The 18887-nt window shown below is 37.3% G+C and overlaps 1 protein-coding gene and 1 pseudogene across 16 annotated transcripts in view; both read left to right on the top strand.

Annotated features, from left to right (window-relative positions):
• The window catches only part of MAP2 (microtubule associated protein 2), a 372733-nt gene that overhangs the window by 221031 nt on the left and 132815 nt on the right, over window positions 1-18887 (top strand). For all 16 annotated transcript variants that reach the window (XM_021008691.2, XM_078147423.1, XM_078147429.1 and 13 more), the window contains one exon: window positions 13057-13130. The gene's annotated coding sequence lies outside the window, so the exon portion shown is untranslated. The remainder of the gene's footprint in view (window positions 1-13056; window positions 13131-18887) is intronic.
• On the top strand, window positions 2001-2560 carry LOC110223294 (large ribosomal subunit protein eL21 pseudogene; annotated as a pseudogene).

Genomic DNA, 18887 nt, shown 5'->3' with positions numbered 1-18887 from the left:
ACCTTAGAAGTTAGTCTTCTGCTCAATCACCTTGTCTCAGCCAAAAAGCTTCTCAACAGAATCCATGCATACTGTGGCAGGTGACAGATGGCAAACAGCAGGTGAGTTTGGACTCATTACAAAGTGAGGTCTTTACTAGCATTGCCATGATCTCAAAGACATGGTACGTCCAAAGGACTTATCTGAATGATAAGCCAGATAAAAAAATGATGACACTAGAGATTAAACCTTCACATCAGATTTCTATATTCTCTATAATGGAATATAATTATGGTATAGGAAATGACAAATTTGATAGATACAGAGAAGCATGGAAAGATGGCATGGACTGATGAAAGGAAAGAAAAAAATATGCAATTCAAACAATGTAAATTGAAAGAATAACAATCTCAAAACAATTGAAAATGAATATTGCAAAATTACGAAGATTATTCTTGGTCTCAAAGAACAGATATGAGAAAGTACCTCTCTCCACTTCTATGCAGTGGTGGTGATGATATTGGTTTCAAAAGACAAAATGTAGCATATAAAAACAAGTGACTTTTTTTCCTAAGTAGTTATAGGTACTGCTGATTTTTTTTCTTTCTCTTTTTAAAAAATATTTATATTATAAAGGATGCCTGTCTGAGAGGAGGGGAAGAGTATAGGGAGAAATCGAGGTGATATAAAAACCAAAAACATCAATAAATTTTGTTTTTAAAAAAGAATTATATGTTCTTTTGATGCATATGCTCCAATGTTCTGTGGCTAAGTACTAATGTCATTGGAATCTAGAGAGATCTGATTGTACTCAGATTCATGCTCCAATGACATATTATGCTAACCTTAATTCACTTGATCACCCGGTAGGCTTTTTACTAAATGCTTTGTCTAAGATGTCCTTAGGGTAGGACATATGATACACTTTGTAAATCTTAAAATGCTATATAAATTCCAGATATTTTCAGCAGTGGCAGTATTTGAGGTACCATGTGTTTTAGGGGGTATCCCTATTAGACCGAGAATAATAATAGAGAATGAATGATGCAACTATGTCATGCTAGAGACCTTCATATCCATATTCAGAACTCATATAAATGAATCACATATAATCAGCTAGCAACAATTAGCTGGCAATCCTCCCCCTTTATCCCCACAGCCACCATCCCATAGGCTTCATGTTGCCTTTTTATGATGTCCTTTTCCCATAAATCCCACCTTACTATTGATTTTTAACTGTATTAAAATGACTGGGGGTGGGGGTAGAGAGGAGAAGGGCAATTGTGTGTAATACAATCCTACACTTACAGCCCAACTGTGGATGATCATGATTTTGAAAAACACTGTTAAGTACTGAAGGAGTTTTAAGATATGGAGCAGGCATCCAATCCAATCAAACATGCATTTATTAAACACCTACTATATTCAAGGCACTATGATAAAGGAAATGAAAAGCCATCTCTTTCCTCAAGAAGCTCACATTTTTACTGTCTGCAACAATATATAAACATGTGCATATGCATATACAGAAGTACATGATATTGAAAAGGAAGGAACACACACTAGCAATTAGAGGAATCCGGAAGGGCTTCTTCCCAAAAATTGTTTTGGATCTCACATTAGCAGGAAGTTAGGGATTTCAAGAAGGAGAGGGGAGGAAAGAGTATATTCCTGACAGTGGTTCTAGCCTGTACAAAGGCAAGGACATGGACTGCTAAGTTTAAAGAACAGAAAGCAGGCCATTTTAGGTAGAAGGCAGAGTATGTGAAGGAGAGTAATGAGTAGGAAGGCTAATAAGGTAGGTCAGAGACAGGTTGTGAACGAATTTAAATGGAAAACTGAAGACTTTGTATTTCATCTTGGAGGCAAGAGAGAGCTGCTAAAAATACATTAGAAAAACTATTTTGGCTTATGTGGAGACTAGATCAGGGGTAGGGACGTTTCCCTACCCCTGGACTAGATTAAGTGTGGGAGACCTTACAAGCAAGGTTCTGTTTCTTTAAAAAAAAATCATAGCTTTCCACCAGTTCCTCCATATTTGAGTCGCCAAAATGACAAACACAAAAGGAAAAAGGAGAGGGACTCGATACATGTTTTCTAGGCCCTTTCGAAAACATGATGTTGTCCCTCTGGCTACATATATGCGAATATACAAGAAAGGTGATATTGTAGATATCAAGGGTATGGGCACAGTTCAGCAAGGAATGCCCCACAAATGTCACCATGGCAAGACTGGGCGGGCCTATAATGTTACTCAACATGCTGTAGGCCTTGTTGTAAACAAACAGGTTAAGGGCAAGATTCTAGCCAAGAGAATTAATGTTCGTATTGAGCACATTAAGCATTCCAAGAGCAGAGATAGCTTCCTGAATCAGGTAAAGGAAAATGATCAGAAGAAGAAGGAAGCCAAAGAAAAAGGCACTTGGGTTCAACTGAAGCGCCAGCCTGCTCCACCCAGAGAAGCACACTTTGTGAGAACCAAAGGCAAGGAACCTGAGCTGTTGGAACCAATCCCCTATGAATTCATGGCATAAATGGCTGTAAAATAAAAACAATAAAAAATTCTTGGGTTAAAAAATAAAAAAAATTTAAAAATTTTTAAAAAATCATAATCTGAATGAGGAGACAAGACACTTGTGGAATTTTAACATTTTGTGACTTTTAAAATAGTATAACTGTAAAGAACTGTAAAAAATCTGCAGACATGGGTGTGAATTCTGGCCTTACCACCTACTACCTGCTCCTTTACCTCTGCCTCTCTGGACTTCAGGATCCTCATTTGTAAAATGAGGAGGGGGAGTGGACTAAATGGTTTCAAATGTCTTGTCTAGCTCCAAATCTATATACCTCACTAAAGAGGTAGTGGATTGGGACTCAATCCTGAGGACCAAAATGAAAGAAAGCTGCTGTCCAAGCCATTCTCCAGTCAGGCTACATATTTGACTTCTCATGTTTGATCAACGTTGAGGATATTTTTTCCTCTTTCCTTCGATGTTTTATGAGTATATGCCAACAATAGGAAAGCATTTAAGGAAGCTTTGATGATCAGAAAGTTATGTGTGGGACACTGATCTTAGAAGAATGTAGAAATAGTCACAGACCTTTTTTGTCTCCCTTTCAAAAGCCCTTTGAAAGTTTCCCTGTCAAAGCCTTTGACTTTCCTCTGTGTGTAGCATTTTCTGCCCCTTACGCTTTCCTTTGGGTAAACTTGGAACACAAGTTACATATTAACATCTGGGCACTGGAAAAAGTCTAATTTGGGTGTTTATTATACCTCTTCCTTCTTATTCCTCTCTGCTGAATTTAGAGCCATAACCCAGCTCTGCTCTGTAACCTTGTACATGTTAACTTCAGCCTCCTGGGCCTCTGTTCCTTCATTTGTAAAATAAAGTAATTAGAATAATATTATTTTTAAGATCCTTGTCAGCCCAGGGAAAATGGGGAGGAGTAAGAAAATGAAATGAAAGCATTTTAAAAACATGTGGACTAGGGAGAGGGAAGATTACATTTTTATTAATAGGAACCTAGATTTAAAGCTGGAAAGGTCCTTCGAAGCTATCTCGTTGAAGTGGGAGTATTGAGGAGGGGAACAATGGAAGAGACATTAGGAGGTGGAATAAATGAAATTAAGTAATTGGATACGGAATGAATGTGGGAACTGGGAAGTGAGAGTAGATTCCTTGAATACTGATTGCAGCCTTGTGTGATTGGAAGAATGTGGTTGTACATAGCAGAAATAGGAAGTTGGGAGAAGTATATTTAGGGGAAAAGAAAAGTTTTAGATGCTTTGGGACATCTAGGTAGAGATGTCAAACAGGACATTGCAGATGTAGGACTATTGCTCAGGGGAAAGATGAGGGGTTTTGTATTTGAGCATAAACTTATTTAAAGAAAAATGCACAGTTGCATCTACCTTATTTATTATCTTACTCATTCAAGGCCTTAGGGAGTGGAAGAAAAAAAGAAAATGATAGAATAGGCAGTTCTACTCAAATACTGGTTTCATTCAGCTCTTTTCCTCTCTAACAGAGGAAATGTTTGCCCTACTTTCCCTGTTACTGGTTTGGAGAGAGAGAATGGCCTGTTAGTGTTTTCTTGTTTAAAGAGGAATTCTGAATCTCACTGAAGATGAGGGGAGGTGTGAGATAGATGTCCTCTTTTTGGCTAAAGTTTATCTTCCCTTCAGCGTAAGGCTGATGACAGAGCTTGAAGCTAATTCTTTTTCTGGAAAGAAATTAATGTTATTTGCAATTGAAATTGAAAACAATAGGTATTGGTGTGCCTTTTTTTAAATAGCTAAAAAAAGTGAAAGGACTGTCTTTCTTCTTGGTTATAAATATAGATCACTTTACATTAAATTGAATTCTTTAGAGTAAGATGCATTTTAGCAACAAAAAAAATGTCATCATCACTCTAGGCAGCCTTGCATGTGCACTTTTTTCTTTTTTAAGTTTTATTTACATTTGTTGTATTTTGCATAGCAGTTATTACCTTCATAAACCTTCCCTACTATGAACATTCCATTGTAAGAAAGCATCGGCAAAATCAACTATCTAGAGTAGGAGACTGGGTTTCATTAGCTCTTCTCAGGAATCAAGATTGGTCCCTGCAGTGAATCTCTTTTGGGTTGCCTTTTAGTGTTATTTTCATTTCCCTCTTCACAGGTATTCTATCTATTGTCCTCTTGCTTCTATTTACTCTCCTGTGACTTCCCATGTGTGTAGATTTTTGTGGGATTGTGTACATCATTGCCATAGGCATAATATTTGAGTGGGTGTTAGCCTGGATGGTGGAAAAGTGAGTAGCAGTCAAAAAGGTTTTTTGGGATTTTGCAAATTTTGACAACTGATGAAAAAGTTACAGACCTAAAGGTGTTTGTCTTTCTCATGAATAAGAGACAGAGGTATTGATCCATCAAATAATCAAGTCCTTTAAAACCTGGCTGAATACCTACTATGTGTACTTGATTGATAAGTACTTTGGAAGAATACAGATAACTATACAACTGTCACTATCCTAAAGGAGTTTGTAATCTATTTGGGAAGAACCAGATAAAATAAATCAAGTCAGTGCATATCCATTGAGTGCCTATTGTGTGTATGGTGCTGTGCTAAGTGGTTTTACATATATCATCCCTCTTCATAAGCTATTTATTGGGAGGGAGGGAAATTATCAAATATTCTTCACAAACCCAATGATCTCCAGCAATTATAGGAGATATTATTTTTCTATTTCCTAAATAATAGTTTGTATTTTATAGTTTTTTTAAGATCTATTAAGTATTTTCCTCACAACTGCCCTGAAGAGTAAGTAGTACAAGTATAATCTTCCCATTTTACAGGTGAAGAAACTGGGACTCAGAGAGTTGCCCAAGACCACACGAGTGGCAAGTTATAGAATGGATATTTGATCCTGGGTATTCTGATTTCCAGTTCCAAATTGCTTTCCAATTACTAAGCATACCAAGGAGAGTGATGAAAGATGAGATTAGCATAGAGCTAGATTTTTGAGAATGGAACAGAGGCCATTGAAAGGTGATGATTTAATTCAATTTAATTTGTATTACTATTTTTAGCAGTGATATGACCAGTGCATTATTTTAGAAAGATCAATCTAGCCCTGGTGTGCAGGTTGTCTGGGGTGTCTTTGGGCTGTTGACTAATATTCGTTTTCAAAGCTGCATCTCATTTATTTTGTTAATGCATAAGCACCAATGTTTACGCTTAATATAAAAATTGGAAACAAGACAGCAGATGGCTTTCTGTCAAGTAAGTAGTGCTACATTTCCTCTGAACTCCCAGCTTCCCGAAGGTGGCCTCAGACTTGTCCTGGTTTTTAAGTAGATGAAAGCTAAGCAGTTTAAGAGAATGCAGAGTTACTGGCACCTGGATGCTTCCTGTCTGCTGCCACACGTTCACAGAGTAGCAGCGCCAATTTCTGCATTAACAATTTATTTTGCTCCTAGTTATGAAACCAAAGAGAGTCAGCATGTGTTAAGAGGGAAGATGCTATCTATGTTGGCTTATCTTTAATCTGTGGCTTTTTCACACACTGGGCATTTCTTTCAAAGCTTTTCCCCAAAAGTTTATCTGGATGTATTTTAAGCAGACGATAGAAATTATAGCATGCGTAATTCATTCCTGCTTCTTTTTCCTTTCCATACTGATTTTGTGTCTTTTGAATCCTGAATATTATTGTAAGTTATAATATAATTATTGGATATCATTCTGAAATATAATAACTCACATATTTAAGTGTTCTCACAAATCTATAAGATACATGATATAAATCATTGGTCTCAGGCTCAAATAGAAATGTGTTCCTCACAACAAATCTATAATATAGATAGTGTAATTCATTGATGCCAAGCTCAGATAGAAAAAGATCCCTTGCATAATGACTTAGAAAACCATAAATTAACATTATCTATGTTATATTATCTTTTTTATTTGTTTTGTTAAGAATTTGTCAGTTATATTTTAATCTAGTTTGGGGTATACTAGAGTAACCATAGGCTGGGAAATTGATACCTTTGATGTAATTAATAACCACTTTATGGATGAGAAAACTGATAATAGGACAAAGTATGAGCCTTTCTCAGAACTCAGAATTTAGAGCCATAAGACCTGTATTCAATAGTGACTCTGATAATTACCTCCTTGGTCCCTTTGGCAAATCATGTCAAGTCTCTGGACCTTAGTTTCCTCAGAATTAGGGTTATTTCCTCAGAATGAGAGTGTTTGATCACATAATCTCTCAGATTCCTCCTAGTTCTAAACCATCCAATTAAGACCTAGCCATATTGATTTCCTCCAGAGAAGGTGATCAGAAAACTTGTGCTAAGCAAACTTAGCTTAACAAGACTTCTAAACACTATCTTTGCCCCAAACCTTCTCCTCTGATGAACTTCCACATCATTACCCATGGCACTATTCTCCTCTCAGTCTCATTGTCTTCCTTGACATCTCTCTCTTACTCACCTAACATAAACAATTAATTGCCAAATCTTGTGGTTTCTACCTTCAAAGCATTCCATATATACAAATATGGCCAAGGTGATTTTTCTAAAGCATAGATCTGACCCTGTTACCCACCCTGCTCAAAGATCTCTAGTGAATGGTTCTTTATTACCTTCAGGATCAAAGTAAGTTCTTTTGAGCTTCTAAAGCTCATCGCTACCTGGCTCTTTCTTACTTTCCTAATCTTCATATACTTCTTTCCCCTCCATACAGTCCTCACTGGCCTAGTTCCTTCAACAAGATTCTCCTTTCATCTCCATGCTTTTGCACTAGAGTACTTAAACAATGTTTCTCATGCATCACTTTTGTTGCTCACTGTAACCAAGACCTCTTATCATCTAATTGGAGCTCCAGTGGGAATATTTATTTCATGGCTGTACTGGTTGGCCTCAGCCAGAGCTACTTCCTTCAATCTTAGCAAGATGCCACCTCTTACATAGGCCGTTCATCAACCATAGTTATTGTTAGGGCTCACTCCCTCCTGAAATTGATTTGTGTTTATTTGTAAATACTTTATATTTACTTATTTAGAATAGAAGCTTCTTGAGGGTAAACAAAGGACATTATTGTCTTGGTTTGGGTTTTTGTTGTTGTTTTGTCTTTGTATTTCCAGCTTCTAGCAGTAAGAATTTTGTAAATATTGTTGAAAGATATGTGATTTTGTATTCTAGCCATTATCCATTCAATTATTTAAAAATATATATTTCAAATCATTTTCTGCCAGAGACAGAATTCTTTTTAAAAGAAGCATTGATTTTAAAAAGAAGGCCTTATGAAAGAAAAAAGGATTTGAGCTGGTTTTATAGTAAAAAAAAAAAAGCCTTAGCTCTTTATTTTTTTTTCTTGGCACAAATGAGTAGTGGTAACAACTGCCTGGAATGAAAGTGTCGTAGGGAGATGGAAGTCATTCAGTAACATGTTAGGGTAAATGAATGTGCACTGGCAGCCATCCTGCAGCTTCAAAGATTGGCTGGATAATGGATATTTTCCCAACAATATTAGTAATTCATTCCCCAGTAGCAGAAATGCTGTGATTATGGACATAGGCATGCTGAATCACAGGCCCTGTTCAAAATCTAGGAGAGCAGATTGATGGTAGTAGGGATGTCCTACAAAGGAGCCCTTGTGAATCTGAGAGCCGGCTGAATGGAGCAATGATCACAATTAAATGATTAAGATTAGCTCTCAGAAGCAAAACCCAGGATTCCAGCCACTCAAAACATTTCAATTTGGAGGCCCCTGACCAAAGGATGCCCATGGTAGAACACATTTAAGAAAGGTTAACTCTGTAAACATGTTATGTGTGGCACCCAAATGCAGTGAAGGTTTATTCTGAAGGTCTCCTTTGTTAAAACAATGGGCTCTTTAACCCAGATAGGGAGCCTTCTTGGGTTTAGGACTCAAAGGCAGTTCTCCATGAGACCCATTCCTGTGCTGTTGTCAGATGAATTCTATATCCATAATTTGACAGTAGAAAGAGCTCTGGATTTGGAGTCAAAAGACCTGGGTTCAAATAATGATTGTAGGATTTACTATTCCTTTGACCTAGGATAAGACATTTAACCCCTCTTAGCTTAAGGTTCTTGATTTATAAAAATGAGGGATTTTGGCTTAAAGATATCTAAATTTTATCAATTCTTCTTTATGTGTGCTTTTATAGCGGTTCTCCTATAGTCAATCAAATAACAGAAAATCTATGCACATCTGTCTTATCTACGTAAGGAATCTTAAAAACATAGAATGAGAGTGGAAGCCTTAGCACATACTTACCAGGTGAGAAGCTCCCTGTTGCATCTGGCTGAGTTTCAAAAACCTCATCCCAAGTGTGGCCACCAGCTTGTGAGGCATTTTGGCTATAGCAACTCAATCATTTAATAAGGCGTCATTGGAGGACGTACCCACTTCTATGAAATTATTCAGCTTTTATAAGTTTAAAGAATGGAATTTATAACCAATTCAAGATTAAGTTTAAATGGGAGTAATCATACATGGATAAACAATTTTAAAAGAATATAATCTATTTTAACAGCAATAAAAAAAAACCTTGTAGAAGTCATTCTGGAGGTTTGAACGCACAATATTGCAGGTGGAGAAAGAAGGGATGTGCTGGGAACCTTTTTTTGGATTCCATGATATCCTCTAGTTCTTACTATTTTCAGTAAATCTCTTAGATTGTTTTGCTGATCATTTACCTTTTTGTTAGAGGTTAGATCAGCTACCCTTTCATTTGAACTATTTTAATCCCTCTTGAGAAATGGGGTTTTGTTTGGGGGACTAAAATGAGTCTTGAAACCCCAGTTGTCCATTATCTCTCTTTAGGCTTGTTCAGTAAATTCCCTTGATTAGAGTGAGAACCAATGCTAAAGCATTTATAATTGGAGATCCTTTTTAATCTCTAGCTAACACATAAAGAACTTTTTTTTAAGTTGGAGAAAGAGTAGAAAATTTCAGCGATATGTATAAATTTTCCAACAAGTATCTCTGATAAAGGCCTCATTTTTCAATATATAGGGAACTGAGTCAAATTTATAAAAAATATTCATTCCCCAATTAATAAATGGTCAAATGATATGAAAAGCAGTTTTCAAACAAAGAAATCAAAGCTATCCAAAGTCATATAAAAATGCTCTAAATCACTAGTGATCAGAGAAATGCAAATTAAAACAACCCTGAGGTACCACCTCACGCCTATCAGAGTGGTTAATATGACAAAAAAGGAAAATGTTAGATGTTGGAAGGGATGAGGGAAAACTGAAACACTGTCGGTGGAGTTGTGAACTGATCCAACCATTCTGGAGCACAATTTGTAACTGTGCCCAAAGGACTATAAAACTGTGTATACACTTTGATCTAGACATACCACTGCTAGGTCTATATCCCAAAGACATCCAAAAAAAGGGAAAGGGGCCTATTTTCACAAAAATATTTGTAGTAGCTGTTTTTGTGGTTGCTAAGAATCAGAAATCAAAGGGATGCCCATCAATTGGAGAATGACTAAAGAAGCTGTGGCATATGATTGTAATGGAATATTATTGTGCTATAAGAAATGACAAGCAGGATTTCAGAAAAATCTGGACTTACATGAACTGATGCATAGTGAAATGAACAGAACAGGAGAACGTTGTACACAGTAACAGCAATATTGTCAATGAAAAATTGTGAATGAATTAGCTGTTCTTAGCAATAAAATGACCCAAGACAAACCCAAAGAACTAATGATGAAGAATACTCTCCGCCTCCAGAGAAAGAACTGATATTGATTAAATACCGACCGAAGCATGCTAATTTCACTTTCTTTCATTTTTTTCTTTTATTTGAATCTTGTTGTAAAAATGACTAATATGGAAATGTCTCATATAATTCCACATGTATAATCTATATCTGATTGCATAACATCTCAGGGACAAGGGAAGGAGAAACAGCATTTGGAACTCAAAACTTTAAATAAAAATGTTCAAAAATTTGGAAAAAAAACCCAATACTCTCAATACTCTTAAAACCATAGATGTCTAATAGGTTCAGTTGTCTCCACTAATCCACAAAGCCAGAGAAAACTTAATTAGCTTGTTTTAAAATTCCATTGCATGTTGTGGCTGGATAGAATCAATGCAGCCTGAGCTAGAGCCTCCATCCTGTAGCACTTATTTCATTCAATTGATTATTATATTAGGGAAATTGGTAGTCTTTTTGAAAGAAAGAGCTAGACCAGTCTGACCAGTCATCTGCTATTTATTAGATAGTATGTTTTTAATAGTACTTCCTCCTTCATATAATATTTCTAAAGCAAAAATCATGAGCACAAAGCTGAAAGGCATTGCCAACTGAGTAAGCAAGCTGTCACAGTGACATCCAAATAACATGTAATTAAACACATTATAGTGTTTGTTTCAGACAGCCTGCTTCCTACTCATAGTATCCCATTTCTGTCTGCAGTGTTTGAAAAGTACAACTTAGAGCATTGTTGATGTATTCTATTGTGGAAAAAAAGAAAAGAGTGGTAAAAATTGAATTAAGTATAACCTTTAGGTATAAGCCCAAAAACTAAGACAGAAAGAAGAGATATTCAGGACCATGGAACTAGAATAAAAGATTATTTTGTCTTGATGTTCCAAAGGTCATAAATAGCAGATATGGTTGGCATTGAAAGTTAAAGTTGTTGAAGCTACAGAGAGAAAAATTCTGGTTGATATAGTAGAAAGAATACCAAATTTGGAGGTAGAAAAGTTGTGTTCAAATCCAGGCTGAGCCTTTTACCGGCCTGTGACCTTGGACAAATAACTTCCCTTCCCAGGGTCTTTTGTTATCATTGTAGAGTTCTTTCAGTAATGTCCAACTCCTTTTGACCTCATTCGGAGTTTTCTTGTTAAAGATACTAGAGTGTTTTGCCATTCCTTCTCCAGTTCATTTTACAGATGAGGAACTAAGGCAAACAGAGTTAAGTGACTTGCCTAGGATCATACAGCTAGTAAGTGTCTGAGGCCAGATTTGAACTCATGAAGATGAATCTTCCTTATTCCAAGCTCACTGTTCTATCCATTGTTCCACCTCACTGCCCCATTTCTCTGGGCCTTAGTTTCCTCATCTATAAAATAAGATGATCTGTAAGGCTCGTTTCAACTCTTACCATCCTATGAGTTTACATTCACTCCCAAGAAGCTGATTGGGGTGAGGAGAGGCTGAAAAGCAAGTTCTGAATAAACTGAGTTAACCCAGAGGAATAAGCAAAATAAACCAGTGGGTTTGTGAGGATAATATAGCCAACTTCTACCATAATCACTGGGTTGGAGGTTCACATTAGACTTAATAATATGTGTTCAGGCTACTTCCAGAACCTTTTTCAAATTGTGTAAGCTGTCTGAACAAAGGAATAATAATCATGAGTCTTCTAAATCCTGAAAATGAAAGCATAACATAGTCATAAAGCACAGATTACAATGAGGCCTGACAATTCTAATAGAGACCATGCTCACAGTATTCAATTCAATTCAACAAACATTTATTAAACACCTATTACATATGGAACCCTGGATATGCATTGGGAACACAAAGATAGATATGACATAAATCTTCCTTTTAAGTAGCTTATGACTTAATGGGGTGATAAAAGGGAGTATGTATTAAATGCATAGGATATGACGAGGTGAAATCCTGTAAGAAATTCAAGGACAGAGAGGCCACCTGATTTGGAGCAGGCTGGAAAATTTTAGGGAATTCTTCTTAAAGGAGGTTGCATCTGAGTTAAACCTCAAAAGAAGGGAAGAATTTCCGTAGAGATGGAGAAGTAATCTATTGTAAGCATGACAGCGGTAGAAACAAAGGCGTCAGGATAATAAAGGGTCAGGTAAGAATCCAGGGTGAAGAATAGTCTGGTTGGACTTCAACACAGAGTACATGAAGAGGAGTGCTATGAGATAAACCTAAGAAGACGGATTAGAGCCTGGAATGCTAGGATTAAGAGTTTATGCCTCTACCAAGCCCATTTAGTTTTAAAATCAAACCTAGCAATAAAGTTAAAATTCAGTCAGTCTAGTTGCGAGCATTGTGAATGAACTTTTGAACTTCCCAGCTAATTGTTCAGTATTATAAAGTTATCTTCTTGTAATGATGAACAAATAATAAACGTGTTAGTGCTTGACAAAAAAAAAATAAAGCTTGCTTCCCAAAACATCAAAGGCAAAGTTGGTGCTTTGTGCTAATTTCTTGACATAATCCAAAGGAGAACTTCTGCTTTTTCAGCTAAGTGGTTGGCTAATGGAGGCTTTTGAGTGGCAGGATAAAAAGAGAGGAAGTGAGCATAGCAGCACCCAAGGTGTGCCTGCCCGAGGATGGCTTTGGTCTCAAGTGCCTTATGGAACTTCATTTCATTAAGTTTTAGTCACATCTCCCAAATAAAAGAACCACCATTTTAAAACAGTCCCTATTCATTCCTTTGTGTGTTTGTGTGTGTGTGATTTGCCTGAGGACATTTATTTTTCCCTTGTTTTTCTCTTTAATTAAAATGCATTGTATATAAAATACTTAGAAGAAGTCTTTCACGTTTTCTCATCTTTCTTTATAGAAACCCAGCTCATCTTATTGGTCCTTTAAGAAGAGGCCATAACAGCCTTGCTTCTTTGCTATCAGCTTAACTTGGTAAGACCCTTTCTATTATGTGGTTATTGAGGGGCTCTGGGGTGGGGAAAATCTCATTATTGAATTGGCTTTCCTTATGAAAAAAAAATTCTACTGACTGCTTCAGATAGAAACAAATACATTTATGAACTGTAAAATATCAACATTCATATTGGCTCACAGTGTACCAGAATTGCATTTAATGGTAAACAACTAGTTGAATTTAATGTAGTAATAAGAATATGGAATACTGACTTCACATACTGGAGCTGACTATTATCCAGCCTTATCATAATTAATTCCTTGAAATATTTCTGAGGCACGTAACATTTATAACATTGTGAAAGACTCAAAATTTTGCACTATGTTCTTGTTTTGTTGGATAATAGAATGTCACCTTTTATTGATTTAGGTCTAGACTATGAGGATTTTACACAAAATCTAATCTAACCTTCTTGTTTTATGGATGAACAAAGTGAGATCCAGAGAGGGGGAATCACTTGCCCCCAATCATGCAGCTGGTTAGTAACAGAGCTGGAACTAAACTTGTTCAGTTAACTGGATGACTATTCTTATCAACTATTGAGTGCATTACAGTATGGAGCTAATCTTGGGCACTGAAAGGCCGTCGGAGAACAGGTTCTCAGAGGTTCTACCAATTGGAAAGGATTCTCAATTCATGGCTAACAACAAATCGTTCCCATTATTGCTTCTAGGATAAAAAATAAACCATTTATGTTTGATTCTTATAGGCCTTCACAACTTGGCCCCAATCTCTCCTTTCCAGCCTCATCCATAACTGACCACTCCCCCCCCAACTTTCCACTCTCTCTCCAAACTGGCTTTCTCTCCCTTCCAATTCACTGGCTTTGCATTAGCCATCCCTCATCATCTCTTTGTATTTAACTACCCTGCGTGTGTTTTGCATTTATTCTCTTGAATATTCATTCTCCATACACACATATAGGTACATTGGGGTTAGGTGCTTGGGTATGCAATCCCAGTAGTCCCTTCCCTCAGGGCACTTACATTCTATTATGGAGGAAAATGTTCAGATTGCTCCCTTTGTACTCATTGCTCCCCTCAACTAAGCCCATACTATTCTTCTGCCACCATAACTCGACAATTTTTCCAATTAAAACATCCTTTCCTTTATTCTTTGCATAGAACAATTCAGCATCCTCAGTGGTTTTGATGCCTGATGTGGTCTTCTTCTCTAACCAGCCCCCTACCATTATCTTGGGTGACTCCAACATCTATCTTGGAGACCATCCAAAACAACAAGGCTTTGGAGTTCCTTGTTTCCTTAGTTTGTGTGATGTCCATCTCACTCTATTTCCACCCCTCACCTAGATAGTGATAACTTAAATCTCACCATTACTTTAAACTATTTTCCTACCAAGATTTGTAAATCTGAAATGTCAATCTCTAACTCCAGACTTATATTTTTTCACCTTTGTTATGCCTTTTATCCTACCAAGTACTCTTTGTTCTCAACCAAGCCCTCCGTTCTTCCTCACTCTCCTGTTCTAACACCTCTGTTCTGTATCCACATGCCAACATGCTCAGGCTTGAACTCACTGATGGCTATTTCAACACCTCATCCTTGAATCTCTCCATCCCATTCCCTTCATGACTGTTGTTGTTATTGGGGTTTTTTTAAATCCATATCCCTAGTGATTTCTCACCATTTCTTGATTCGAGGTCTCTATTCTCTTCCTCCCCTCCCTCAGGGGTGGGGGTAGGGGAAGTCTCTGAATTAAATTAACTTGAATATATTACCAATTTGTGAGACCTAATTTCATGTAGGCTTTCACTGCTCCTTGATAGTTCTTTTTTTTCCTCATTTATCTTTTATCAGCTGCCTGCCTCAATTCTCTTTTAGTTTCAAGTTTACAGCATCATCCCCACCTTTCTTACAAACTTGCCTCCCTATTGAAAAATTATAGCTTTTCCACAGGAGCTCTCAACTCCACTACTCTATACCATGAAACTTCTGTATACCCTTGTACATTTTTTCCTTCATTTGCTCCTGCCCCAAGAGGAGCTGGCCCTTTTTTCGAAGGGTAACACCAACTCGATCCTATTCTCTCCCACCTATTAATTGTCTCTGCTTGAACAATCATTTTATTTCTCCTGCATATCTTAGCTCTTTTTCTTCCCACTGATTCCTTCCTCTCTGCCTCCATTCTTAGATATCTTCTATTTGAAAAAGTTCTTTCTTCTATTTCTTTTGCTTCTCTGCAACTTTCCCATGACTCCATTTCATTCATTTCTGAACTTCAGGAAAGAGCAATTTGAAGTTATATGTTGGCACCACCTATTTACTTTCGGCCTCCTGCAATCTGATTTATCTCACCATTGCTCTATTGAAAGTGCTGTTATTAGTCACCAATACCTTTCCAGTTAACCACATCAAACCTTCTTTGACCTTTCTGCAGTAAGGGACACCATTCACTACCATCTCCTCAACCCACTGTTCTCTCTTATGTCCTTGAAGATGCCCTCTCATGGGGGCAGCTAGGTGGTGCAGTGGATAGAGCACCGGCCCTGAAGTCAGGAGTTCAAATCTGGCCTCAGACCAAACACTTGACACTTCCTAGCTGTGTGACCCTGGGCAAGTCACTTAACCCCAATTGCCTAAAAGCAAAAAAAAAAAAGATGCCCTTTCATGAGTCTCCGCCTCTTTCACCTCCTGGGCTACTTCTTTGACTTTTGTTCCACCTCACATACCCTAAATTTAAGCAGTCCCCATGGCTGCGTCCTTGTGCCTTTTTCTTCATTTTATCCCTTTCCTTAGTAGACTCCTCCATTCTTAAAATTTCAACTGTCACCTCGCAGAAAAGGAGACTCAAATTTCACCTTTACCATAAAATGTTCATTAGGAGATGCAGTGTAGTGGGCTCCTAAGGAACACCTGGACTGGGAGGCAGTTCTAGTTCCAGCTCTCCCTTTAACTTGCTGTGTGACTCTAAACAATTCACTTGACCTCTTGTCTTCAGTTTCTTTTATGTAAAATTATAAAGTTAGGCTACATGATCTCTAGCCCCTTTCAGTTCTGAAATCTTGTCATTCTGCAGCCTCTAACTCTATCCCACTAGCAACTCCATTCTCCCTCCTGATCTCCAGAACCATATTTATTTTGGGGGTAGGAGGAGGCAATTGGGATTAAGTGACTTGCCCAAGATCACACAGCTAGTAGTGTCTGAGGCCAGATTTGATCTCAGGTTCTCCTGATTCCAGGGGCAGTACTGTATCCACTGCACCACCTAGGTGCCCCCAGAACCAAATTTATGAATAACAACAACAGTAACAACAACATCAATAATAACTAACATTTATATTGCTCCTAAGATTTACAAAGTACTATATGTGTGTATATATATATATATATATATATATGTGTGTGTGTGTGTGTGTGTGTGTGTGTATTTATATGTATGTATGTAAAATTTTTACATTTGATCCCACAACAATTCTGTGAGTTAGATGTTATTATTATCTTCATTTTACAAATGTTGAAAATAAGATGAGAGATGTTAAGGAAGTAGTCCAGAGTCACTTATGAGGAAATATTTGAACTCATATCTTCCTAACTTTAAGCTCAGCACTCTATTCAATATATTCCCTAGATGTTTACTAGATATTTCTACCTTGGTGTACAGTTGCCACTTCAAATACCATGTGTCCAAAACCAGGCTCATCATATTCCCTCCACCCCATCAAAAAATCTGTCTCTCTCCCTGACATTTCTGTTTCTGTCACTGATATATAACCTTATTCTCCCAATCTACCAAGTTTCATGTATGACATTCAAGGATTCTGAGCCCCACAATAATAATATACATCATACTTTCCCAACCTTATTCCATACTACTTTACTTCATGTACGCTTTTTGCTGTAGTCAAGCTAGACTATTCATGGTTCCCCCAAATAGGTCTACTTATTTTCCTGCTTCCTTCTCGCTACCTAATTTGTCCCCATGTACACATTTTCCTTGGCCCTTTCACTTGTGGTGTACTAGACAGAGTCAGGAAGATGTGGGTTACATCCTGGCTCTGGGACTTGCTGCCTTTGTGACCCATGATGAAGTCACTGAACCTCTCTGGGTCTCATGTTCCTGATCTGTAAAAAAGGAATGATCAAACCTATGAGGTTGCTATGAGACTTGTGAGTAAAGATATAGAGAAGACTTTACAAAATTTTCCATTCTGTGAAATGTCATCTTTTCATGTTGCTGTCCAAAGTTTTGCCCTCCTTCAAAGCCCAGCTCAACTGCAATCTCTTATGTTAAAGCCTGAGTTAAATGGAGCTTCTGTAGTAGTCAGGAATCTCTATACGATTAATATAGAGCCAGGGTCAAGTTCACCATGTAATTTGAACATCACAAGGAAAGAGTGAAAAATCCAAAACCCAACAGTTTCATAGGTTTAGAGATAGAAGGAACCTCAAAGTTTCATCCAGTACAACCCTTTCATTTCTCAGCTGTTCTTTATCCTTCATTCTCGAAGAGGAATATGACATCACGGAGGTGATGCTATGATATGCAAGTGAATTGGATTTAAGTGAGAGAGGGCTGTGCAAAGTCAGCAGCCTCACTTTAAAGTGAGGTCCCAAAGAGGGGAAGTGAATTGCCTGTCATTGATCACACAAACAGATCACTTCAGAATTGTTATGGACCTTTGTTTGGGCACTAATCTCATATGGCTTTGTTATTATGGTTGTCAATAAATACTTTCATATTCTCTCACTTCCTAGATTATAAGCATGCTAAGGACAGGGAGAATCCCTTATTTAGCTTTGTATTTCCCATCCTTCAGTCTTGTAGCCTTGTTCATAATAAGTGCTTTAACATCTTTATTGAATTTATTAGGTGAGTAGCATATAGAATATGTCATATAATACATCTTTAATATGTTGGTGAGGAATTAAGATTCTCTTATACCCCCATCTTGTTTATATTTTTCTTAGTAGAACAGTGCTTTCCTCATTGGCTGCTTGGGTCATTTGAGTCCAACGAGACACTTAACACATGCTGATTTTGCACAGGGCATAATAATGCAACTCTCTTTTATTTCTCCAGAAATGGTACTGGGTAAACATAATATCTTAAATTTAAAGGAAACTTAAAAGAAAAATACTTCAGTTTGATTGCTGTGGACTATTTCTCTATCCTGCACCCTAAGAGAGTATAAGTGAAGCATGTAAGAAGTTCAAAAGAAGCCCTAACTAGATTTTCTCTTTCATCACCACTTTTAATGGTTGTGGGGTTTTCCAACGGCAAAAGAAATGGAAATACTCGGTAGTAAGATCCATGGACTTGGAATCCTTTGTCTGTAATTGGTTCATCATGTGCACTGGAGCCTCGTTACAGTACTAGTCTCTATGGCTCCCTATCTCCACCTAAAAATGAAGTAGAAAATCTGCCCTGTTTGCCTAATGAAGATGGGGAAAATATGGCGTCTATGCATCAGCAGTGCTCTTGTTGTGAAAGAAGGGGTGTGTGTGTGTGTGTGTGTGTGTGTGTGTGTGTGTGTGTGTGTGTGTGTGTGTGTGAGAGAGAGAGAGAGAGAGAGAGAGAGAGACCATCCTTCCAACCACTATTTCCTTCAAGTTGAGCCGATTTAAAAAATATATTCAGAAAAACAGTAACTTGCTATAAATGTTTACATCTCTAAGATCTTTTTTAGCTACTTGGCAAGAAAAAATCAAACAGCAAGGCCACAATACCCCCCAGTGGCTTTAAATAAAAGAGAAAAATTAAGAATTTTAAGTTA

Source organism: Phascolarctos cinereus, unplaced genomic scaffold (genome assembly GCF_003287225.1).
Source record: "Phascolarctos cinereus isolate Bilbo 61053 unplaced genomic scaffold, phaCin_HiC Scaffold_7;HRSCAF=346, whole genome shotgun sequence".
Lineage (NCBI taxonomy): Eukaryota > Metazoa > Chordata > Mammalia > Diprotodontia > Phascolarctidae > Phascolarctos > Phascolarctos cinereus.
The sequence above is the reverse complement of the archived record's forward strand: the minus strand, read 5'-3'. Positions and strand labels throughout refer to the sequence as shown.